We start from the raw sequence: 26285 nt of genomic DNA, 5'->3' as shown, positions 1-26285 counted from the left end.
CACTCCCACTTCCCCCTCACTACCCACTATTCCCTCTCGTCTAGTTGCCCCCTCCCCCAAACCAACCTCATTTGTCCCCCGGGGGTGGTGGTGGTGGCATGGACTCAGCAGGTAAGCCGCCTGGACCTCTGATGGACAGCCCGCTCGCCAATCAGAGCCTGCGCGCTGCAGGGAGGAGGCGGTACCTGGCCGGCGGCTGGCCAATGGCTGAGGCGGATCCGAGACAGGGGCGTGACCAGGAGGTGGGGGGGTGGGGCTTGCACCCCCCTCCTCCTGTCCCCGCTGTGGGGAGAGGCTGCCTTGATCTGGGCGCTGCGCTGTGTCCGAAGCATCAACATTGCTGGCAGGCAGCACTCAAACATAAGGAGGTATCCCTCAGGTCTGTGAGTAGTTAACCTTCCTTTGTAACCTGTGTGTGTGAGAGTGAGGTCTGTCCCTCTGCTGGGGGAGGCTGAGAGTGTGGCTGAGTTTGTTGGGGAGAGACTCCCAAAAAGGGGCATTAAACCCGAACAAATCCACTGGGATCCCCTCCTGAGGAGAAGCCGTTCTGCAATTCCTTCACTTCAGCCTTACCCGGGAAATGCCAGAACTTGCACAATACTCTGGAAGAGCCTTGAGTTCAGTTTGCTCAGTAATTTGTGTGTAAGGCGCCGGTCATCACTATCTTGTCTGCCACGTATAACAGCTAGAAGTGCACTTTTGTTTTTGGGGACTGAGAAACAAAACATTCTGACTTTCAAACTTGTTGAAAAACTGAGCTGTGCGTTGGGCAAGAAGTTGGAACAGGAATCTTCGCTCAGACTTGGGCTCCATTGAATCGTTCTTTCCCCTCCCACCCTGGTCTGTTTGTCCTTTAAAGAGAACAAGGACTCTTGCGCATTTTATTTAAGAAGTGCTTTCATCAATAGTTTTTTTTCACTCTCATTGGGGAAATTGGAAGGCAGTGCCTTCTACACCTTTTGTTTTAAGACTGGTTTGCTTTTCCTGCAGCGTAATTATTGGGCATTTAAATGTTAAGCTCGTGATTACAGAGGAAATGGTTGAGATTCCTCTGTTGCTTGATTTTTCAACTACCAGTTCAAAGCCATTAGACACAGCGCAAGGGGAGCTGAGGGCTGGCATTTGCCTGACAGTGGGGTGTGGGGGATGTTTTGTGTGGAATTAAAGCCACCCTTTCCAGATAAATAAATGGTTTATTAGTAGACAGTATTATTTGATTTTGAGACAAAATGAGGCAGGCCAGATCATTACTCAGCTTGTTAAGCAGCACTGTTTTTGAATGTTATAGCCACTGATGGGAAATGTGTTCTCCTCAGAATTCAGAAGAGCTGCTGTGCTTAGAGAATTGTTTAAAGATAATTTGAAGTAGCACCTTTATTGTATCCATCTGTCTAATTTTCCTTCGTAAATTGCTACTACCTAAATTGCTGTTGGTGTTTTGCAATGGGATATTTTGTTTGAGAGTATCCATGTGGAGTTTTAGGTTATGACGTAGAGTCATAGAGATGTACAGCACGGAAACAGACCCTTTAGTCCAACAAGTCTACGTCAACATATATCCTAAAATAATCTAGCCCCATTTGTCAGATTTTGGCCCATATCTGTCTTAAACCCTTCTTATTCATATATCCATCCAGATGCCTTTTAAATGCTGTAATTGTGCCAGCCTCCACCACTTCCTCTGACAGCTCATTCCATACATGCACCACCCTCTGTGTGAAAAGTTGCCCCCTTTTGTATCTTTTCCCTTCACCTTAAATCTATTCCCTTTAGTTTTGGACTCTCCTACCCTGGGAAGAAGACCTTGATTATTTACCCTATCCATGCCCCTCATTATTTTATAAACCTCTATAAGGTCACCCCTCAGCCTCCAATGCTCCAGGGAAAATAGCCGAAGCCTAGTCATCCTCTCCCTATAGCTCAACCCTGGCAAGGTCCTTTAAATCTTTTCTGCACCGTCTCAGATTTAACAACATCTTTCACACAGCAGGGAGACCAGAATTGAATGCAGTATTCCAAAAGTGGCCTAACCAATGTCCTGTACAGCCTCAACATGACCTCCCAACCCCTATACTCAATGCATTGATGCTGCCAGTAGGAATGGATGTGTCAGGACAGGATTTCAGTATGTGGGTGATATGTTGACCACAGACCCCATTTGAGCTGTTTCCACTGGTGGAGCACATGGTCACACCTTCTCTGACCTATCCTCAACCAACTGAGGGTTGTTCAATCTGAGCTAGGAAAGGGTTAAGCAGGTGACCTTTGGTGATTGTAAGAGACTTGTTGATTTTCACCTATTGTAGGGCTTGAGCATATGATTCAGTGTAACGTTTGAGTACTGCGAGCATCATATTACCAGAGATGCTGTGCTTTGGGTGCGATATTAAACTGAGGTTCTGTCTGTTGATGAATCATATGCGGTAATGATGCATTTAAACAGAAAATTTGAGTTCCCTGGTTAACATTCCTTCCTGAATCACTGTTCCCAAACTAGCTGGTTGACCAACCATTTTTGGTGGGACCTTGCATAAGATTGCCAGCTATAGTTGAACATAACCTGGTAAGTTTCTGTCACACGACTGCCTGTTTGTAACTTGTCCATTCACACCGATGCTGTGTGAATTTGCAAAGAAATTAGGTCATTCGTTACCTGATTGGCATTACTCACAGACAAAATTCATCCATTGTTTTACCCCATGTCCAGTAACTGTGATCCACAAATGAAAGTGTTCAAAGGGGGGGAGAAAGATAATCATTTATTTTAAAACTGTAATATTTCCTTGCTGCAATCTCCAGACAATTAACTCTAAAGTCCTGTAAAAATTTGAGGTAAAAGCTGTTTCTAAAATCAAAGGTTATGTGATTTGCTGCCACAAGGCAGGTTGGTTAGTAAATTAGAAATGTTTGTGATTGGATCCTTGGCAGCATGGGTAAAATATTTGGATAAAAGATAGGAACGAGAGGGTACATATAGATGGAGAAAGTGAGGACTGCAGATGCTGGAGATCAGAGGTGAAAATTTGTTGCTGGAAAAGTGCAGCAGGTCAGGCAGCATCCAAGGAGCAGGAGAATCGACGTTGGAGAAGTCTGAGTTCATCCCTTGCGGTTGGAGGGTTCCTAGGTGGACAATGAGGCGCTCTTCCTCCAGCCGTCATGTTGCTATGGTCTGGCGATGGAGGAGTCCAAGAACCTGCATGTCCTTGGTGGAGTGGTAGTGGGAGGGGGAGTTGAAATGTTGGGTTGGTTGGTCCGGGTGTCCCAGATGTGTTCTCTGAAACGTACATATAGATGGGCATTTCTCAGATTTGATATGAGTTGAAAATAGTGTTTCCCAGGGATTGGTGTTGGACCTTTTGCTTTTTCTGATTTACATTATTGATTTGGCAACAGGTCTCAAAGGCAAAATCTCTAAATTAGCAGATATATACTAAGCTAGGATAAATAGAGAATTGTGAGGGTGATTGCTGAGCACCTTCAGAGGCACATTGACGAGTCAGCCAAACGCGCAGACACTAGGCAGATGAATTTCCATGCAGAGAAGGGTGAGGTAATACATTTTGGTAGGAGAAACATAGAGAAACAATCCAGGCTCAATGGTACAACTTTGGGGGGGGGAGTACAAGAGCGAATGGACTTCAGGGTTCATATGCATGACTCTCTGAAGTTGACCAGGCAAAGTTATGAAGCAGTTTTTATATGATTCTTGGGTTTATAAATAGATGCATAGTGTATAAAAAGCAAGAAGTGAGGCTACACCTCTACAAATCATTGGTCTGATCATGTTTTGGAGTTTTGTGTTCAATTCTGGGCACCTTTTATTGAAGGAAGAGTGTTAAATCCCTGGAGATGGTGCAAATAAGATTCACTGGAATGATTCCAGGAAAGATTAGAGAGATTGGGCTTACTCTCCTTGGAGTAGAGAAGATTAAGAGGTGACCTTATTGAGATGTTCAAAATTATGAACAAATTTGACAGGGTAAAATTTGTAATATTCTGTTTTCACTGGTTGGTATGTCAGTAACTGGGGGTTCACAATTTCAAGATGGTCAGCAAGAGTGAGTGAGGAAAAACGTCTTTACTCAGTTGTTAGGATTAGGAATGTGCTGCCTGGGAGAGTGGTAGAGATACATTACATAGGAGACTTCAAACGAGGGCTAGGCATATCTGTGAGCGATGAATTCAGAGGGCTGTGGAGATGGGACTGGAGAGTGGGATTGGGAACTGATTTGGGAACTGGTACTGACGCAATGGCGTCCTTCTGAACTGTAAAATTCTACGATTTGATTTTTCTAAAAAACCTGCAAAGTCGTTTGATCATCTTGTTTAAGATCAGTGTGATGGTGGAAAATACAATGGTTTTTCAGTGTAAGATGTTATTTTAAAATGATGTTCTTGAATAATTGTATTCTTGCAGCCAACAAGTGATCTTGTCTTCTGTTTGGCTTAATCAAAGGTTTAACAGCAGCAGCTTGTGTTTTATCCATTTGCTGAGCAATATGTCCACAAGATGCTACAGGAGGTGGGGTTTAGACCTCCATAGGACTTAGGAGAGATGGGTTGGACTCCGTGCTGTGAGAGGTGAGTGACTGAGATCTGGACAAGCTGGGGTAGTGGCAAGCTTTGGAAGAAGCTTTCGAGAGTTTGAAAGTGTTTAACTGTGGAAGGGTTGGGTACAGCTGGAGTGGGTGTTGTGGAAGGGGACATTTAATGTCAAAGTGAAGGGCAAAGCTTTAGCAGAATGGCATTCAGGACCCCAAGTGGGATGAAATTCCAGGATGGTAATGACTGTGGAGTAGTTGGCACAAACTTGCAGCAGTCGTGTTCCTGCAGGCCCTCTCACTGAGAGGGTCGCATTAATTTTCAAGGTGCGAAATGAGGCCACAGCGAGGATCCACTTGGGAAGCACTGGTCATTGTCATAGAGTCATACGGCTTAAAAAAACGACACTTCAGTTCAACTCGTCCACCTCAACCATGTTCCTGAACTAAACTAGTCCTACTTGTCTATGCTTGGCCCGTATTCCTTCAAACATTTCTTATTCAGGAACTGTCTTAACATTCTGACTGACTGTGTACCTGCATGCACCATTTCCTCGGGAAGTTCATTTCACACATGAACCACTCTCTTTTTAAACAAAAATGTTGCTCATGTCCTTTTAAAGTATTTCTCTTTTCACCTTCAAAATGTGTCCCCTGGTTTTGAAATCCCCCATCCTGTGTGTGTGGTGGTGGGTGGGGATGATGGGAGGAGGGGGAGGAGAAGGAGAGCCTTGTCATGAGTGTCCGACTGTAGTGATCCAAAGTTAGTTCAGGCCAAGTATCAGTGATGGAGGAGGATGGATTCAGTGGTAAATGCACAAAGATTTTGTTTTGGCAGCTGCACTACCTGATGTTTATTTGGAGGATATCGTAGCTCATTCCTGACTGATGATCATGTGGGCTTTCTGATAATGCCGCTCTGATTTTGTGGGTGAATTGAGTTGCTGAGTCTCTACACTTACATACAGTCTGCAAATAATATGTAAACTGGATGGAATTGGGATTGAAGGTGCAGAGTGTCTAGCCACTGTAAAACTAGAGCAAATAATGCAAAAATTAGTGACTAATTCCAGAATCTAGGATGCTGAACAGTTTGATGTGGGTACAATGTGCTTATTATTGAAGCTGCTCTGTACTTATGGATTTGGTTGAGCAACCATGTACAGTTTTAGGAAGTGGAGGGGGCCAGAGTTGACTTTTAGGGACACTCCAACCCCCACTGGCCAATGAAGCCATTGCAAGCGTAGTTTTTATGTTGGGCCGCATTGAGCTCAGAAAACTGTGAGGCTGTGCCTTGGAGATGAACCACTGACAAAGCCTGCATGGGTGTGGCTAACTGTTGTGGGTTCTGCCTTGTAATTCCAGTCACAAAGCAGGTTTCAAGGTGTGAAAGTGTTTTTGATAATTCACTTTTTGCACTGGCAGGGAAAATAGTGGGGGCGTTAGAAATGACCTATTACTTACCTCCGTCAAATGCACACCTTTGGTGGATGTCTGCATCATTAGTTGTGAAATCTGTGGCCCTGGAACATTCCACCCTTTTATCATTGCATCGTATGATAAACTTTAAATGAAATATGTAGTTAAGGCTCAATAACAGGTCTCAACCATTTAATTCTCAGTTCAACGTCATTGCAGACTGGTTTTCAAAAGATTCTAAGTTAGCACATGCACCTCCTCCCTGTTTGGGCTTCATCCATGGCATGTAAGTTTCTTTTTTTAAAATGCCAAGGAAGTCTCTTTCAAATGTAGACAGCATTCTAATATAGCGAAATTCAGCATTCACTTATCTCTCCACCCTGGAGGCTTCCTGCCTCCATTCCTGATGAAGGGCTTTTGCCCGAAACGTCGATTTTTCTGCTTCTCGGATGCTGCCTGACCTGCTGTGCTTTTCCAGCACCACTCTGATCTAAACTCTGGTTTCCATCATCTGCAATCCTCACTTTTTTGCCTAAATTCACCATTCGTTCACAGTAGGCTCCCAGAGACAACAAAGAAGTAAATCGGCAAATGATTGTTCTGCACATATTGTTTGAGGAACAAATGTTTGGCAAGACTTCCCCACCGTTCTTTGAATAGGCAGTTTATTACTTCTCCTTAGCTTCAGCAATGGAATCTTTGCATACACTCGAAGGTGGAGGATTTCTTTCACGTCTCACTCCAACGGTGGACCCTTCAAGGAGGGAGCACAGCCTTTCCAGTGCTGAACCGGAAGGCCAGCCTAAATTATGGCCCAGAATTTGTGATGGCCTGACTACTGTAACAGCGTCGGTGGAAGTTGCAGACAGGAATCCCGCGGAATCCTCCTTGTAGCAGATCCTGAAGGAAGTGGCTGGGAAATGAGGCTGGGCGTTTCCTCTACCCTGCTCTCACTGCCCCCTCCCCCCACCCCACCCCACCCCCCAATCCTTACCAAATCAGTGCACCTGACAGCCCTTCCCTCCCTAACCAAGCAGATCTGAGTTCCCCCACCCAGCTCAAACACTGCATCACTTCTCTAGATCCCTCGTCTCCTCCTTGTTAGGCAAGTTAACCCTTTTTCTTTGTCATCCTACCCCTGGCACCTTTCTCCCTACTTAGCTGGCACCCTGCTTGCCTGGTCCCCTACCCACTATCCACCTGGCATAGTGCTACGTCCATTCCTAGCACTCTACCCTCCCAGCGCCCTAATATCATGCTGATGTACTTAAGGGTTTGGCAGCAGCTGTCAAAGTGGTTACAGGGCCCGCGGCATTTCAGAATATGGCAGCTGACTGCCTTGAAAAGTGAGCGAGTCATAGAATCCCGACAGCCTGGAAGCAGGCCACACTGACCCACCAAAGAGCATCCCACCCACGTCCAGCCCCCTTACAATATCCCTGTAACTCAGCATTCACCATGGCTAATCCACCGAGTCTGCACACTCCTGGACATGATGGACAATTTTAGCATGTCGAATCCACCTAAACTGCACAGCTTTGGACTGTAGGAGGAACCCAGAACACCTGGGGGAAACCCACTTGGACACTCGGAGAATAGAGCTAGGAGGAAGTGAGCTCTGCGGATGCTGGAGATCAGAGTCAAGAGTGTGATGCTGGAAAAACACAGCCGGTCAAGGCAGCATCCAGGGAGCAGGAGAATCGACATTTCGGGCATAAGCCCTTCATCAGGAAAAGAGTTTACACACATTCAGTCGCCTGAGAGTGGAATCAAACCCGGGTCTTTGGTGCTGTGAGGCAATAGTGTTAGCCACTGACCCACTGGGTAGTATGCTTTTCACTACCAGTTCCATGCTACAAAACGATGATGAGAATGGAAGTACAGCTCCATATTTCTGGAGGTGCCTGATTGGAATCTCCTGTCAGAAATGCAGAGCGCTCTCATAGAATCCCTACAATGTGGAAACAAGCCATTTGGCCCAACAAATCCACACCGACCCTTTGAAGGATATCTCACCCAGACCCATTCTCCGACCCTATTGCTCCAGGTTTTCCCCTGACAAATGCACCTAACCTACACGTCCCTGAACACTATCGGCAATATAACTTGGCCAATCCACCTGACCTGCACATCTTTGGACTGTGGGAGGAAACTGGAGCAAACCCACACAGACATGGAGAGACTGTGCAAACTCCACATAGACAGTCACCCGAGGCAGGAATCGAATCAAGGACCCTGCTGCTGTGAAGCAGCAGTGTTAACCACTGAGCTACCGTGCTTTCTCCTTTCTTTAAAAGTAAAGGGATGGATTACCACTTCTTGGAAAATGCAGCCCAATATAATCCACTGATGTGGGTGATCAACCCACAACCACCTTGCTCTTACAAGCAAAAGTGCTACAACAAAGCCCTTCACCATGTAACTTTTCCTGATTTGAAACACCAAAGTGTCCAGTTTTCCATACAGTGCAAACTATCCAAGGTTTACTGTTAATTATTGTGCCAAGTGCTGAAGACTTGGGGTCATGACCTCACGCGTTGTGAATGTTCTCCTAATGTAAATTTGTTTTCAGATAATCTTAGAACTCAGCCACTCGCTTTGTCCAGTGTGCTCATGTGAACTGATTTAATCATTACCGTAAGTTAGGGATGGGGAAGTAAATGCTGATACAATCAGCGACACATGCATCCTATGAGTGAATAAAGCAAAATATATGTTGGTTGGCTCCAATTCGTTTGAAAAAACCTTCCTTTACTGTATTGATTTAATTTCAAATTAAATATGTACAATTGAATCTGGTGCATTGTTCTACAGCGCTGGTTAATGAATTAGATGCTCTGTGCTGGTCTGACTGAAATTCCACATTCTACTTTTTCTGAATTGTTGGGAGGAGCTGTATTGCATTCCATAGGCTCTGATGTATTTGATGTTTTCTGGTTTTCTGAAACATCAGGACGGGCCTGTTTATATGGGATGCTGTACACTGCTGTTCCCTGTCCCCATGAAATATCAAAGTGATCTGTCATCTTGCCCTTTGTTTACCTAATGATAGTCCTGCTAATTAAACTCATTTACTTTGGATTGTGCAAATGGAAAACCTCAACTCTCAAAGTATTAAAGTTATGCCTAACTTGCTTGTTTCTGGCTGCAAGACAGTTTCACAATTTCGACACATAGCTCAGCATCATGTCCATTTACTGCCTGATACAGTACAAGTACTTTCTGAAGCTTGCTGCTCTGATTTTTTATGTGACTTACACTTCCAGTTGACTAGTTCAGCTACTATGTTGGAGAGGGGGATGAAAGGGGACCTTTGTTTAAATGTATGTGGCAGTTAATCTGTAACTCTATACAATACATTTCCTTTAGTTTACTGCTCAAGCAGTGCACTTCAAGCAGGACTGTTTCTAAAAAGTAACGACCTCTGTATCATCATCCAATTAGGCTGCAAATTATATGTGTAATGTCCAGTATATGTTAAGTAAAATGTATAAATTATGCATGTTTGACTGACTGTGTCCTGGCTGTTTTTAAAATTTTAAACCTGCAGTTTTCAGTCGTGACTAATACTTTGTTCAGGCTACACCCTACTCAATTTTCTAGGATGTCTTAAGAGTAGGTGTGCCAGTGTTCAGACAGTGAACAAACCGGAGTGCGTTTTCATTCTGTGCTGCTTGTTTGAAAAACCTGTTGAGGTGCTTCATGAGCAGAGGGGAATCAAAACAAAAAATGGGCACAGGGTTAATTTGAGAGATTCAAGGGGGAGTAATGTAGTAGGACCTTAAGAGGTGAGAGTGATGTGTTGTCTTGGTCAATAAAGTGAGGGGAGATCAAAGTCAGAGTAGAGTTCTCGATATTGCCCTTTGCCCTTTGAGGAAGTTGCTGAGATGGGCAAAGTTGAGATCATGAAGGGCTGGAATGGGCATTCAAAATGTTAAATTGAGGGCAGCATTTTAGATGAACAGGAACAAGTGATGAATGACGGGAATCTGCTGCGGGAGAAGATATAGACTGCAGAACTTGGCAATGCGTTGAAGTTGAGTGGAAGGATGGGAAGGCTGGCCTGTACAGGGCAGGAATGTTTGAGTCATGAGGTGACCAAGAATGAGTGAGGATTGCAGTTGATTTTACTGTGGTCTTCGTGATGAAGAGGAAATGGATGAGTCACTCGACATCAGGTCAAATTGAACATTGAGGTTGCGAGCTGCTATATATAGAATTCTGAGTGATTTGAACAGTCCACTGGGTTCTACAATGTGGTATGGCACACTGATCTCCTAAAGCTGTCCAGCGGGCTTCCGATCTGGGTCAGGGTAATTGTTGGAAGAGACCTTCACAGCAGATGATGTTGAGTCCACCTTGGGTGAGGGAGAAGCACATGGTAAAGATTGGCCACATGATAACCCCAGTGCTGTTCAACATGTGGCTGTCAATGGCCACATCTCTTAAATTCATCTACAGTAATGACATGTGTGCGCTGAAGTTCCGTGCTTCCACATTCTGGACATTATGAAGTTGACAGATGACTGCACCAAAGGGTGTCTTACATTGAATCTCTTGACAGAAGTGCCTCCGCAAAGCCAGTGCCAAAAGAGATTTACGTATCTACATAGATGTCTAGAGATTGCAGCATGCTCAAGGGTGACTCTGGATAGGACTCTCTCTCCTTCTGGGAAACATCTGAAAAAACAGCATTAAAGGTCACAATCAGAAACAATCGTGCTGGATGTATGGAGGCACTGCTGCCACCATCATAGCCGCTCCATAATGACACATTCAATTCACCTACTGCCCACTATCCATCTCAGAGGCACAATATGGAACAAGCTTCCTGAGTAACATTTACCAGCAAGACATCTTTTGGACAAGGACTGGGAACCATAGGAAGTCACTAACCAGCTCCTTGTGAGAAATGCCATTTGAAATGGCCAGCTTTGATCTACTTTGGAAAGAGTGGTCCTTGCTGAATAGGCTCAGGATTAGCCATTACTGAGGCCACATTACAAACCCATTCTAGATTATTTCTCACCAACCTGGTTGGAGATATCATAACAGATGTCTGGAGCAGGTATGCATTACCACTGCACTACAATAGCTCAACAAACCCTGTCGGAACTTGTGGACTTTCACTAACTGTGCTGCATGTTATGGAGAGTGTTCCTAATGCAAGCTAATCATCTTAAACTCAATAAGTGGGATTGTTTGGTTCTGGGGATCTGCAAGCACTAAACAGTGGACTCCAGATGGCTGCATCCTGGTTTGTGCAGTAGATATGGTACAGTGGTAACGTCCCTACCTCTACACCAGGAGGCTGCAGTTCAAGTCCCACTTGCTCCAGCAGTGTGTAATTGCATCTGACCAGGTTGACTTGTCAATAGAGATATCTAATCAAATGATGACATTTCTTTGGTTCTTTGTAAAAAAAAAAGTTGCCCAGTTCTTGTGTTGTACGGATGAGAAGGTTCCTGGTCTGGACACCCCCTAACTCTTGCAGACTTGGCTGACCCTAGCTGTGACCACAAGAACTGAAAAGGATTAGGAGTGTACCATTTGCTGTGTTGAGCTTGCTCAGCCATTTAATACGATCATGGCTGATCTAGTTCCACCTCCCGTCCAGCTCTCCATATCTGCTGATTTGCTGAGTGACTAAAAATCTGCCTCTCCCAGTCTGAAAGGCATTCTGTGACCGCATTCGTTGGTCTTGCCATACCTGGGTTGTTAGGGGCTGGGAAGGCCGGAGACTTTCCTGTCCTTGTGGGCGATAATCGTTTTGCCACCGTTGGAGGATATGATCAGCTTCAACTGTGACAACTCTGGTTAACAAAAGACGTGACCTTGCAAAGCCCCAGAGCACTTGACAACCAAAGCTGTACTTTAGGACGGTGACCATTCAAATGTGGACAGTGTGGCTGCCAATCTTTATACAGTAAGATCCCACAAGCAGTAAATGAGTTAAATGACCAGATAATCAGTTTAGCTAATGTTGGCTGAGTGGAGGGAGAGCCCAGACCCTTGTTTTACTTGGAATTGACCCGTACAACATTTTAAGGGCCACCTGAGAGGACAGACTGAACTGTGGTTTGATATTGCATCTGGAAGGTTCCGTCTCTATGAGGAGTGTGGCTCTCCCTCAGTACTGCACTGTGGTGTTAAATTATGTTTTGTGCTTGAATCTATAAATGGGGACTTGACTCACATCCTGCTGATTCATACAAGTGACTACCATCACTGAGTCACATCCAACACCTAAGTGGAGCAAATTGTCCTAAAAATAATTGTATGAACAATTGAACAAAAAAGTACTCTTAGAAAATTGGACAGTACCTTTCTCTGGTTTAATGTGTCATTTTAGAAACATTTGTATCAGGTTTAGCTTGGGAAAAAGATTCAGACTTTAGTTTTTTTTCAAAAGAAAATTGACAGAATTGATGAACTCTCTGCAATCTCTTAAGGCAAATCTACTTCACTGCTCTTGCAATCGCCTGTTTGAATCAATGGTGATGTCTGTGTGTTTGCTGGGTGCCTCTTCACTCCCAGCTTCCCCCCTCTGCCTGTTTTCAGCCAGGAAGAATGAGCTGAGCTAAATAGAGAGTTTTATCTGTGTAGCATCTCTCACCACTTCAAGGTGTTCTGTCTCCTTAGTTAGTATAGCACCATCCCAGCCATTCGTGAAGATATCACTGCAACAGCTGGATCTAAAATAAGTGTTCAGAATTCGGTGTGTAAGAGAAAAGGAAATATTTGAATTAATATTGTGCTTTTCACAATTTCGGGACATCGCAATCTCGGGACAGTCAGTTGTGTACTTTGGAAGATTGATCTCTGCTGTAATGTAGGGATGTATATTCAGCTCTAACAAATTGCACAGTGTTGGACTTTGGCTCAATCTACCAACTTACTTTCTTCTATGTGTGAGCCAAGTCCTGCATGTTCTTTAAATGAAGCAATAGGAGAAGATATTCGGTCTCACACTTTTAGTTTATTTTAGCAGTAAGTGGATAAAGCATACAGAGCTCTGGGTCTAGACCTTTCTGTCCATGACAAACTATATTGTGTGTCAGTTCAGAAAGTACCAACACCTTTCTGTCCCTGACCCAGTCTTTTTATATAATAAAAAACGTCATGCAATCATTGAGGTGGGATTGCCTTCTGATTGGCTGTTGATCTGACTCCATTCTCCGCCTCCTTGCGTTCCCGGATGTCCGACCCCATGTGACCTTGTTTTGCCCGCGAACCGGAGTACCACGTGACCTCCTCGCACTCCTCTGGCGTGCGAAACAGCGCACCATGTGACCTCCTTCGCGCGCGCATAATGGAGCATCCCTAAAGGCTTCCGAATGTCGAGTATATTTACACTCGCAGCCAACCATATATTTACAACAGCTAATCTCTCTTGGGTATTTGGAGGAAGTCCTGAAGGCATTTATCTTGCAAGAAATTGTTCCTGAGACTAAGAGTATGTCAGGCAATGAGAAATAATTGATTCCCATCATTACTAAAACAAGTTCTCTCCACTATCTGTTTATTTCCAATATTAAAGGCTTTCATTTCTTTAGGATCACCAGATATTTCAAAATGATTGACAGCTAAATAACTGTTAATATGGAAATAACTGTGGGAGTTGCTGTGCACAAATTGGTTACTTCACTTCACTTCATCCCACCGATCTGGTAATGACTGTAGAATGTATGCAGTAATGTTAATTGAGAGAGAAATATTGGTCCAGACACTAGGTATAGTTGCCCTTCTCCTCCTTTCTGAAAGATTTTGATGGAATGTTTTACATCTATCCTAGTAAGCAAATCAATGCATTTAGCATTTCGTCCAAACAATGCTCCTTCTGCACACCTCTTGACTGCTGCTCTTGTCTTTTCTATATTCAAATCCACATTGAACTAAAAGCTTCAATATTCGTTTCCAAGCTGCAGTTCTCCTCCTATCCAAATCACATCCCTTTACATCAACAGTTTACATAGAGCTTTAATGAGAATGTAATATATGTCAAGGCGTGGTGTGGTTTGTCCCTGTCACACTGCTGCAAGTATAATCAAAGGAGCAGCCTTGAAACTAAACTCTGTAATATTTCAGAGGAAGCATTATGCAAATAGTTTTGCATTTCAGTCTGGGTTTCTCAAGACAATGCATGAACTGGTGTAGATTTCAACTCCGGTTAAGATCTGACCCCCACAATTCCAGTATCTTCAAGAGCTGTTCATGCCTTGGAACAGCTTCAGCCTTTTACAGATTATCATCTCGTCTTAATAGAGAGTTCTCAAAGTTTTGCTGATTTGACTAGTGTTGGCAAGTTCTTTCCCATCTCAAGAATGATCTGGATTGGAAAATACAAACAGTTTTTGCTTGTGTAACTAAACAAGGGAGGTAACTTCAGTTGGATTCTCATTTGCAAGTGTTTTGATGCAAAATGCTACTTTTTAAGACTACTGTTGACTTAGTGGTAACAGCAAAATTGTTATTTTTTGTAATCACGTGACCTTTTTGACTTGGAAGCTCTACAGGAGGAAAAAAAAGTGTAATTATTTGAAAATATCCAGGAAATCTGTTAATAGTTTAAAGACCTTTCAGATATTAGCGTTTATTAGCAGAGGGATTGAATTCAAGAGCCGTGAAGTGATGTTGCAACTGTACAGGACCTTTGTTAGGCCACATTTGGAGTACTGTGTGCAGTTCTGGTCGCCTCACTTTAGGAAAGATGTGGAAGCTTTGGAGAGGGTGCAGAGAAGATTTACCAGGATGTTGCCTGGAATGGAGAATAGGTAGTACGAGGATAGGTTGAGAGTGCTAGACCTTTTCTCATTGGAACGGCGAAGGACTTGATAGAGGTTTATAAGATGATCAGAGGAATAGATAGAGTAGAAGCACAACATCGTGGGCTGAAGGGCCTGTTCTGTGCTGTATTGTTCTATGTTCTATATTGTTTTGAGTTTAGGTGCATTGTAATTTCATTGAATTGTAAGAAATGCTGATCTCTGTGACCTGATTTACTCTTGACCTGGAAGCTGTACCAAAAGGAAATGAACTGTGGGTTGGCAAACCGTGTAATATGTGTCAAGACATGGTGTGGCTTATCCCTGTCACACCACTGCAAGTGTAATCAAAGGATCTGCCTTGAAACTAAACTGAAATATTTCAGAGGCAGACACGGGAGCTACAGGTGATGAGTTGGAGGGTAAAGATAATCAGTGCACAGATGTCAACACAAAGATGAAAGAGGCAGAAAGACGTACAGAGAATTATTGAAGAGGAAACTCACTTGCAGTAATTGTCCCCATGAAACTCTGAAAGCTGTTGTCAGGCCAACACAATGGCTCAGTGGTTTGCACTGCTGCGTCACAGCCAGGGACTCTGGTTCGATTCCAGTTTCGGGCGACGGTGTGGAGTTTGCACAATCTCCCGTGTCTGTGCGGGTTCGTTCCGGTTTCATCCCACAATCCGGAGATGTGCAGGTCAGGTGAATTGGCCACGCTAAATTGCCCATAGTATTCAGGGCTGTGTGGATTAGGTGCATTAGTGAGGGGAATGTAGAGGGGTAGGGGAATGGGTCTGGATGGGATACTCTTTGGAGGGTTGGGGTGGACTTGTTGGGTCAAATGGCCTGTTTCCACGCTGTAGGGATTCTGTGACCCATGATGAGCCTGCATGATTAATTTTAAACCTGCATTGTAATTCTAGGGAGGGATTCAGTGATTGGGATTGCATAAGCTGTATCTTTATCCATAAGAATGTAAGACATTGGAACAGAAATAGTCATTTCAGGGTCTGATGTATTCTGCAATGAGATCGTGGTTTGTTTGATAATCCTCAACTCTACTTTCTGCCTTTTCACTCTTGATTTCTGAATGATCAGAAAACTGTGTGAAACAATTTTGACAACTGTCTATTGTGTTTTTTTTAAAATGAGTACCCACGGCAGCCTGATGTTCTCTCAAAATGCTAACAAATCATGTCTCATACGTTGGTTTGGTGACTCTGCCAATTTCTTCCCTTGGAATGTCCTGTTTTAAAAGCAGCATAGATATCTTAATAATGGAAACAGTGACTTTCAGTGGCGCGGGTGTGACCCTGAGAGTACTGAACATTGTCTCCAGACCCTGTGAATTGTTATGGTTTCAGGTCAAACGTGGCTAAAGAAACCATTTGATGACTAGTTACCACCTCACCACCAATATTTCTCCACATTGAAGAAGCACAATGCATCCCAAGTGCACAGAATGTACTCTGGGTGGGATATTTCAATTCTGTTACCAGGAGTAACACTACTGACTATATACCTTGAAGGACATTCTAGTTGCAGTGCTATAGCCTGATGCCCCTGAGGTAGCCTGTTGTTTGGAACAGCTGTACTGCTGATGTGTACGCGCTGTTGTTTATTTTTGTAAAAATTATGTCACTCTGCACTCTTATCAGCAAATTAAAGCACAAGGACATCAACAGTTCTTCCACGCAGCCTGACTAAACAGTAACCTGCTCACCAGTGACCTGCTTCTGTTCTGCCGCGGCAGCTTCATTACAGTCTCGGTCCAAGCAGGGACAGAACAGCAGATTGGTGAGCTGAGAGTGACTGCGCTTGCCATTAAGGTGTGGGAGGCTCACTCTTCATCGGTTAGAGTTATAGTCAGCTCAGAGGAAGGACATTCCCACCTTGTGCCAATTGCTCAGGTTGTTTGTAACCCCTCGGGCAAAGATGCAGACCATACCCACATGTAATGTGATCTGGGCAACATTTCAAGCTTGGGCTGGTAAATACTTCGCAAAATTAATTATCATTGCTGGGGCAGTGATAAATCATGACCCTCTCCAACAACTTGCAAATTAACCATCTCCCCTTGACGTTGAATGGTACTACTGTCACCAGATCCCCACACCCTTGGCATCCTGGTAGTCAACATGAAGCACAAACTGAAATAGTCCAGCCACAGGTCAGAGGCTGGGATTTGTGTTAAGAAAACCTCCATCTATCTCCCTAAAAGAACATCTGTAAGGCACAAACCTGGTCTTTGATGGAACCTTACCCATTTGCCTGCATGACTGTAGGTCCAGTAACACTTTCACTCAATACCATCAATGTCAAAGCAACCTTTAACACATTCCCCCTCCTCTTAATATAATACCTTCAACATTCAGTTTGTCCACAACCTATGCACGGTGGCTGCAGTGCCATCTCACCAATGCTCCTTCAACAGTGCCTCCCAAGCTCATGACCACTACCAGCTAGCAGTGCAATAGCACTGGGTGCATGGTAATTCCACTATCTGTAGTTTGCCCACTAAGCCACTCACATTCTTATCTTGGAATGATACTGCAATTGCTTCACTGTAACTGGCTCAGAATCCTGGAACTACCCTGCCAATAGCATCTTGGATTGTCCCTGAATGAACTCCTGTGCTTCAAGAAAGTGGTTCAAGTTCACCTTCTCAGTGTCAGCAATGCCCACATCCTGTGAATGAATTAAAAAAAAAAGCCTTTCACCTTGAGGTTCTCTGTGTTTGAAATGTGAGCTGGTGTAATATGATCTGGAGAAGGGAGAAAGAGCCATACACATGGATGTGTTTTCCTTAAAGTGAACAGTTACTGCACATTTAACAAGATAAGTCTCCGCAGTTTTGCAATGATTTAACATTCAAAAACCTAATGGGATATTCAATAAGCAAAACGCGGCCACTTAATCAAAATGCAGTGACAGAGCTGGGCAGATGTTACCACGGAAAATGTGTTTGTTGCTAGTGGTAGATCGCACTCTATGTGGACTTGTGAGGTCACTGTTTCTGGTTGGTCTCTTTGGATCCTTGCAGGCCACACCATCAAAAGCTATAATTGGAACCTATTGGGTATATCTGAACCCCGATGTCAGCTTGGCTTACTTAGCATGATTGGCTTTCACATCAAGAGATGCTATCCTCTCACTCCACTGCAGGACTTGATTGGATAAACTTGGCTGCAATAAAATACTGTAGATGTTGGAAATCTCATAGGGGAAAAAAAGGGCTATAAAACTATGTTGTGACAGCAACTGAGTTAGTATTTCAAGGCCAATGGGTTTCTCCAGCACTTTCTGTTTAATCTAGTGCTGACATTCTGTGGCGTGCTGAAGCAATGGTACATGGTTAGGTGTGCCATCATTTGGATCAAAAATGCATACATGGACATGAATGATAGCACAACACTCTTAGCAGAAGGACAAGAAACACTTTCACTTTTATGCTAATGTCTTCTTCTCCTAACACCAACACTGGAACCACATGAACTGCTCAAAGTGACTGACTGCCATGTTTTCCTCCATCAGTTATTGCATGAATTTAAGAAATAGAAGGAGGATCCATTCATATTGCCATTTGTGCCCGACCCACTATTCAGTAAGGTCATGAGTGAGCATCCACTCAATTCAACATTTCCCACCGTTGGCCCATACTTCTCAATTCCCTTAATGTGAAAATAGCTATTGATTTGCATCTTCAATACTCGCTATGCAACCACTGTATTCTAGGCAAACGAGAAGTCCAAAGATTTGCGACTTTGAGTGAATCAGTTTCTCATTTGCCCAAAATAGCAAGCCTGTTAGTATTTCTAGGCAGAGAGCAGTCAAATATCATCCAAATCGTTAAACCACTCTGAATTCTATACATTTCAATGAGCTCACTCATTCTTTTAAATGCCAGAGAATATAAACCCAATCTACGTGTTCTCTGCTTACCAGAGAAGGCCTTTCATTCCCAGGAATCAGTCTTGTGAAGTTTTGTTGTATTTGCCCTAAGGCAAGTACGGACTTTTTTTTTAGCAAAGGAATCAAAACAATGTGTGTTACGCCAGGTGTGTTCCTTAATAAAGTTCTGGAATTGCAGGACACCTTCACTACTCTTGTGTTCCAATCCTCTGCAATAAAGGCCAATGACTATACCATCATAATTGCATGCTGTAACTGCTTGTTGCCTTTGTTTCATGTGGCAGCACATTCGGAGTATCAATGTTTAACAGTTTATAAATCAACCAAAGCGAGTAACCTCACATTTCCCTGTATTATACTCCACCTGTCAGTTCCTTGTCTATTTAATTCAATCGATCCCGAACCCCACTGCAGCCTCGTTGGATCATCTTCACTTTTCCATTTAGTTCTGTGTTCTTCATAAACTTGGATTGATGCTACTCGATCCCCTCATTTGAGTCATTGATACAGACTGAAAAACACTGGTCCTGTGGCACTCCAGTAGTTGTATCCTGCCATTTGTAAAATTATCTGTTTATTCCTGTTCTCTGATTTCTGTCCATTATTAAATTCTTAATTCCTGCTCCTATATGATGGCAATCCTGTGAACCCTAATCTTGTATCATAACTTCGTATGTGGCACCTTTATTGCATGCCTCCTGAAAATCCAAGTAAACTCCATCCACCGGTTTTTCTGCTTTATCTACTCTGCTGGTTACACCTCTGTTTTATTTTATACAGAAAAAAATATGCTTTCCCTTTCAAGAAACCATTTTGACTCTGCCCTTATCAGATTAAGTGCAGTAATCAATTGGTTATGTGGGCAGCCTGGAGTGGTGATAAGGCACCATTTCAAATGCAAGTTCTTAGTCCTTTCACGTCCAAGATTAGGGTGAGGAAATATCTATATCTGCATGTACTTCAATCTCTGCCACTGTTAGTTTATAAACTGGATATTAATAACAGAACAGTTGATGGTTTACCATTGTTCTGTGGCTCTATCAGCAGCAATATTTCACTATTTGTATAGTATTAGCAATATTATAGATGAAAGCTTATTTTTGATGCAGACTTGCTTGCACTACCCCCAACCCCCATACCATCTTTATTTGGAAAGCAAATGTTGAGTATTTCTGTGCTCTCCTGATAATATGAGGTGTGTGTTCTTCTAATGCAGTAGGTTACTAGTAGAATATGGAAACTGGAGTGATTTAGATCCTTTTAAATCACCACAGGATTTTATCTATTGTTTCCTTGTGAATTGTGGTACTTTTCAAAGGGTTCTGTGCTGGGTAATGAAATACCACCATCCTGGCTGGAAAGAGAATGGAGCCATCCTAAGTGCTGCAAGATCTCCCTGAGGGCCAAATAGTTGCAGCATGAGACGATCTCCGATATCAGCCTTCAGTTATGTGATAACTCATTGCTCTGTAAACAGAATTCCTGATATTCAGCACTGAGTAGGTAATTGGTTGAGTAATGAAGCTGTTTAGTGATAAGTTATGCAATCCACTGCCAATAGTGTCACTGCCAATTTATTCCATTATAGCCCTGAGTTCCATCAACGTAAATGAGTTGAGCATTTGTTGGTGATGTGCTATTGCTCTGAGATTTAAAGCATTAGACTGTGATCTGCCCCTGTTGTATTTTGGAAACTTTCTCCAGTATGATGATTAAAGCCTGTTATGTTGAAGGTAAACATATGAAATCAGTTCACACTGAGGTGCTGTTTATTTTGGCAAAATCTTCCCACTCCCCCTCTCTGTCCCAGTCTCAGTTGCTGCAACTTGCCACAGTCACGCTTCAGATTCCAAGGTCTAATGGTTTTGACTGTTCTGGCATGAAAGTATGTAGAGGAAGAGGTCGCTCGGTCTCTCAGCACATTTTGTTTGTCAATATATATTGCATTGATGGCACCTTAATTTCGAACTCTCCCTCACCAAGTTATTCCCATGTGTTGTGAAGGATTGGTGAGGCTAGGTTATCTTCGAGAGTATTGTTAACAGGGGCAGGTTGAAGATGAAGTTTTAAGAGATTAACAGTTGAACATTACTGTGTTCATGCACAACCATTACAAGTTTTCAAAAAAAAATGCAAAACCAGAAATTGCTGAAAAAGCTGAGCAGGTCTGGCAGCATCAGTGAAGAGAAAGCAGAGTCTATGTTTCAGGAGCAGTGACCCTCTCCCCAGATGTTGCCAGACCTGCTCAGCTTTTCCAGCAATTTCTGTTTTTGCTTCTGATTTACAACATTCACAATTCTTTTGGTTTTGTTTTAAGTGCTGTGTGTATTTGAGCTAAGATGCTAACTTGTGTTAGATACTTGTGCAGTATGGGAAAAGTTGGTATTTATTGCAGGTTCCTAGTTGCTCATGAAACAATGAGCAAGAAATAGAATGAAGAGAGTTGCTTTAGAGGTAAGGAAATCATGGTGCTATGTTTCAGAAGTAAGTGATTAGGTGGCGAATTTGTGCACGAGAAATTGAATGCTGGAAATTTCTTTTGATCAATGTGCAAAAGGTGGACTATGTATGTCAAAACTTTCAAGCAAGTTGACAGTTCTGAAATGAAAATCATTTATTTACTGTAAGAAATGTGACAGCCACTCTGTGCAGTGCAAGGTCCAACATTAGCAAAATTTGCTAATGACCTGATGGATCATTTTTTTTTGTGTCGATGAAATGATGATAAATATTGACCAGGAGTGTGGAGGGGACTTTCCTAAGAGTGTTATGGAATATTTTAAGTTCAGCTGAGGAGAGAGCGAAGTCTGTTTTATGTTTTCATTGACCTATCTATATGTGCAGGCAATTAAACAAAATCCCAGTACGTTTGAACCACGTTGCGAAAGGGCTAAATTCAAATCCATCATTGGAAGCTACAGCAAAGGAGCTTAATTTTAAAGAGAACCTGAAAAATTATCAGCAAGATAAGATTATGACTGAGTGTAGCCTATTTTAAAATTGTATAGCTTTTCTTAAGTCAAATTCTTATTGTGGTAGTCAACTGCCGTGCTAGGTAGTGCCGTGCCGCACTCGTGACCCATTACTTCTGAACCAGTTAGGAAATAATCTAGGCACCATTTTCCATTTGCAAAAACATCTTGTGGTAGTTTCTTGTTTAAAGGAACTAATACTTAAATGTGTCAATGAGGAGAAAGTTTTTGAGCAACAGATGGAAATAATTATTTTTGCCACATTCGTCAGTGGGATTTTCGCGACTTGTGTTCAGAGTAGGATTTGAACAGGAAGGGCTCATGCCCGAAACGTCGATTCTCCTGCTCCTTGGATACTGCCTGACCTGCTGCGTTTTTCCAGCAACACATTTTCAGCTAGGATTTGAACAACCAACCTTCAAACAAGTAGCTTAATGTATTTTGGAGAGTTATGACTGGAAAGTTTTATTTTGAAAACTCAACTCTGGTGAATAGTGTAGACTTTTTGACTTGAAGACTGACCAGTGACCTGGGTTCTGATGTGCATCATCCATGATGCAATGCTTACAATTTTCTGCATTATCTGCCTTGAAGTTTTTAAACTCTCGCTAGGTACAAAGTCTGTGACTGCTGATGCCCCCACGTGGTGGCAGGAACACTGGGAAGGGAAGTATGCCATTCTGCCACTGGAATTTGAACCATGAACCAACCAGGTGTAGGACATTTATTCCATTTGCTTGCCTAGATGCCCTTCTCGAACAAAGACCTCCAGCCCTAATTCACGCAGGGAATTCCTCATTTCAGCTATCCTGAGTGGGAAGTGTTTCCTGATTTATCTCCTCTATAATCTCAATCCAGTTTTAAGATTATGCCCCCTTGTACTTACCTGCAGAAATACTTTCTCTGAATCCACCCCTACCTGAACTTTTACACTTCAGTCAAATTACCCCCATTCAGACTTCTGCTCTCCATGGAACATGAGCGAGGTTTATGCAACTTGCCCTCCTAACTTAAACCTCTGCTATCTTCAGTGTCATTCTGGTGAGTCTGTGCTGATCCCCTCCAATGGCAGTCTGGGCAGTGTGTCCAAGTTCCTGCTCTGACTTGAGTCGTCACAATAAGATGTGTTGCATCTCTGACTGTCCAATGGAAAGCCTGAGTGAAGTAATAGCCTTACCAGACAGCAGGGACCTATTTATTGTAGCCTCAAAGATGATCTTGATGCTGACTCAACCAAGACCTTCCTCTCACGCCAATCTTTGCTGAACTGAATGGAAAGCTATAGGTGAGCTTTGGTAGTGTTGTACATTTCAGTAATTGCTCCATCTTTTGCCAAATCTTCAGCTACTGAGCACTTCAGCTCCAAAATTCCACCCCTACACTCTCCTACCTCATTTGCTTCCTTTAAAGAGCTCAAAGCCTCTCCCAGTATTGCTAAAAAAAGACCCATCTTGTCTTAGGATCATTAGCTGCCATTTCCACCACTTTCAGTGCAATGCCATCACCAGACGCACATTCCCCTACCTTCCCTTGTCTGCCTTCCATAGAGACCATCTGCTTCAGGACACCATTGTCTGCCCTTCCTTCGCTCCCAACACCTTCCCACCTCCCCAGGGCACCGTAGGTTGCAACCTTCGAAGGTATAACACCTGTCCGTTTACCACCACAGTCCTCAATCTCCAACTGCCCAAACACATCTTTCAGGTGAAGAAGCACTTTACCTGTACTTCACTTACTCTAGTCTACTGCATTCACTGCTCACAATGTGTACATTGGGGAAAGGAAGTGTAGACTGGGTGACCACTTTGCAGAACCCCTACATTCTACCTGTATAACAGACCGAGCTTCCAATTGCCTGCCACTTAAACACCCCATCCTGTTCCCTGGCCAACATCTCTGTCTCAGGCCTGCTGCAGTGCTCCAGTGAAGCTCAGCGCAAGCTGGAAGGACAGCACTTCAATTACCACCTGGGGACCCTGGAGCCTTCTGGATTCAATGACTTTGGGGCTTGAGCTCTCCCATGTCCTTGCCCCAATTCCCCACACACCAGGCCTTGTTATCACATAGTCTGTTCTTGCACGCAACCCATTGTTAGCCACTGACAGTCACCATTTTTAGCTATTCACCTTTCTAGTTAGATCGTTATCCATTTCTTTATCTGTCCAACTGTTATTCTCTCTCTTTGGGCTCTACTCCTTACCTGCTTCCCCCCACCCTACCTTGTGCATAAAAACCGACATTCTTCTAGCTACCATCAGTTCTGAAGAAGTGTCATTCGACCTAAAACGTTAACTCTCCACACCTGCTGAACTTTTCCAGCAATTTCAGTTTTTATCATATCTTGTTGAAGCGCTACCTGCTTCCCCCCACCCTACCTTGTGCATAAAAACCGACATTCTTCTAGCTACCATCAGTTCTGAAGAAGTGTCATTCGACCTAAAACATTAACTCTCCACACCTGCTGAACTTTTCCAGCAATTTTAGTTTTTATCATATCTTGTTGAAGCGCTTTATGTTGCACTTAATTACTGCAGAGCAAGAATGCTTCTTTGTCTGGCAGTACTGGAGGTTTGGACTGCAAACTGACTGCTGTCTGTGGAAAACCCAAGTCTGATCAAATTGACCTATTTTGTCCTTCATGGGCTGTCGGGATACTTAGTTTTATAATGCACTTGTGAAATGTTACATATAGTCAAAGGCACTTCATAAAAATGCAATCTTTTAACTTTATTCATTCAACATTTCAGCTAGGTGGGAATGAATGAGTCTCACGCAGTTCACTGGTCTTGGCCCAGCGCTGAAGGAACAGTGGTATTAAAAGTGCCAACTGCTGTCAGACATATCTGGCATTAGTTTGGGTGAATGTACATATGTCTATACATTTTTGTGGAGATGGGATGACCAATTGTTATGTTTTGAAAGTGCATTGTTATCAAGTAGAGTTCAAAGTAGCACAGACATTTCTAATGCTTTGCATTCCGCAGTTATAATTAACTATTAGTTTGTTCAATTCCAGATGTTTTCAGCAGTGCAGTACACTCTTTGATAACCGTTGCGTGCGAACATGACCTGAGATCTTTCAGTCTCAAGACAGTGAGAGATCAAACGGGCCTTGAAAGAAGCTTGCTTAGAGTTCTATCACACCAACTGTGGTGTGGTGACCAGCAGATTGAAACTCCCAATGAGCAGTTACCTGGCTTTTTGCAAAGTTCCCAATTCTGAGTTTGTGTCAGAGATTTCCAGTGGGGTTTTGACTTGCTTACCTGGATATTTGTTCAAGAAACACTAGAGGGATTAATTCCTGCTCCAAATCCTGACTAACTACAAAACTGATCTCCCCTCCAGACTCTTTGTTGGGCCATCCCAATCATGACGCTCATAATACTTTTACCCCATTCTATCCCTATTGCCCGCTTGACCCACCCAATCCTCTAACTCTTACTCATGTCCTCTCTATTCTGTGAATTTTTGAACACTCTCAAGATGAGTTTGAGTGCTCATTCATTTGCATTAATGTACAGTGTGTTTGGTCATTTTTAAATAATAGGAAGCCTGTTAGAAAATCTGGACAGCATTTGTATTGCCAACGAGCACACAAAATATCTGAACTTTAGTTGAATCTGATGTGTAAACTGGGTAGCGATGGAACTGAGATGGGCCTATGATGTAGGTCCCTTTTATTGTGGTAAGACTAATGTATGTTGTACCATCTCTCGTCTGGTCATATTCATATTTGTTTGATTCTTGACACTGTAAGAATGTTTACTGGAATGATTTTAATTGTTTTAAGCTGATGTATTCAGGAAATGTCAATGGTTAGTCAACATCAGACCCTTAACATTTCTGAATAGAACAGCAGTATCTCACTGGGGTCTGTTCTGAGCTAATTGAATTGGTGGAACTCTTTTTTTGTATCTGAACCACAAAATTTGTGTGCAAGTCCCACTAGTTGCACTTGAGAAAATATAAGCAGCCATTTCTGTGCCAAGCTGAATTGGGGCCAGTTTTCAATCTGGTGACATCCAGCTCTCAGGTGAATGTAAAAGATCCATTTGTAAAGAAGGGGGTAGAAGTTCTTTCTTTCAATTCCATTCAGGGACCATAGGCATTGCTACCTGGGCCAGAAGTTGTTGCCCTTGAGAAGGTGGTGGTGAGCTGCTGCGTTGACCAGTGCCATCTTTGTGCTGTGGGTTGGCCCACAATGCCATTAAGGAGGGAATTTGAGGATTTCTAATGCCCTTGACCACCTAGGTTAGGGCTACTTGAACTTTCGAATCCCTACAGTGAGGAAACAGGCCCTTTGGCCCAACAAGTCCACACCAGCCCTCTGGAGAGTATCCCACCCCGCCCATTACCCTACCTTATTCTCCTATATTTACCCCTGACTAATGCATCTGACCTACACATTGCTGAGCACAATGGGCAATTTAGCATGGCCAATTCACCTGACTTGCACATCTTTGGACTGTGGGGGGAGGAAACCAGAGCACCCAGAGGAAACCCACACAGACACGGGGAGAATGTGCAAACTCCACACAGTCAACCGAGGCTGGAATTGGACACACGTCCCTGGTGCTGTGAGGCAGCAGTGCTAACCGTTGAGACACCATGCCGCCCGTTTGGCATCTTTGTGGTTTACCAGAGCCTTTTCTTAACAGCCTGACCATTGTTATA

At 43.3% G+C, this 26285-nt stretch overlaps 1 protein-coding gene across 2 annotated transcripts in view; it reads left to right on the top strand.

The window, feature by feature from the left end:
- The first annotated feature begins 268 nt into the window (after positions 1 to 268).
- LOC122557098 (plastin-3-like) overlaps positions 269 to 26285 on the top strand; it is a 116368-nt gene continuing 90351 nt past the window's right edge. Inside the window, exon 1 of one of the 2 annotated variants that reach the window (XM_043704396.1) lies at positions 269 to 379. The gene's annotated coding sequence lies outside the window, so the exon portion shown is untranslated. Of the gene's footprint in view, positions 384 to 26285 lie in introns of both variants that reach the window. The other variant, XM_043704398.1, reaches the window with a different exon arrangement.

This window comes from Chiloscyllium plagiosum, chromosome 15 (genome assembly GCF_004010195.1).
Source record: "Chiloscyllium plagiosum isolate BGI_BamShark_2017 chromosome 15, ASM401019v2, whole genome shotgun sequence".
In the NCBI taxonomy this organism is placed as follows: domain Eukaryota; kingdom Metazoa; phylum Chordata; class Chondrichthyes; order Orectolobiformes; family Hemiscylliidae; genus Chiloscyllium; species Chiloscyllium plagiosum.
This window is presented reverse-complemented; position numbering and strand designations above follow the sequence as displayed.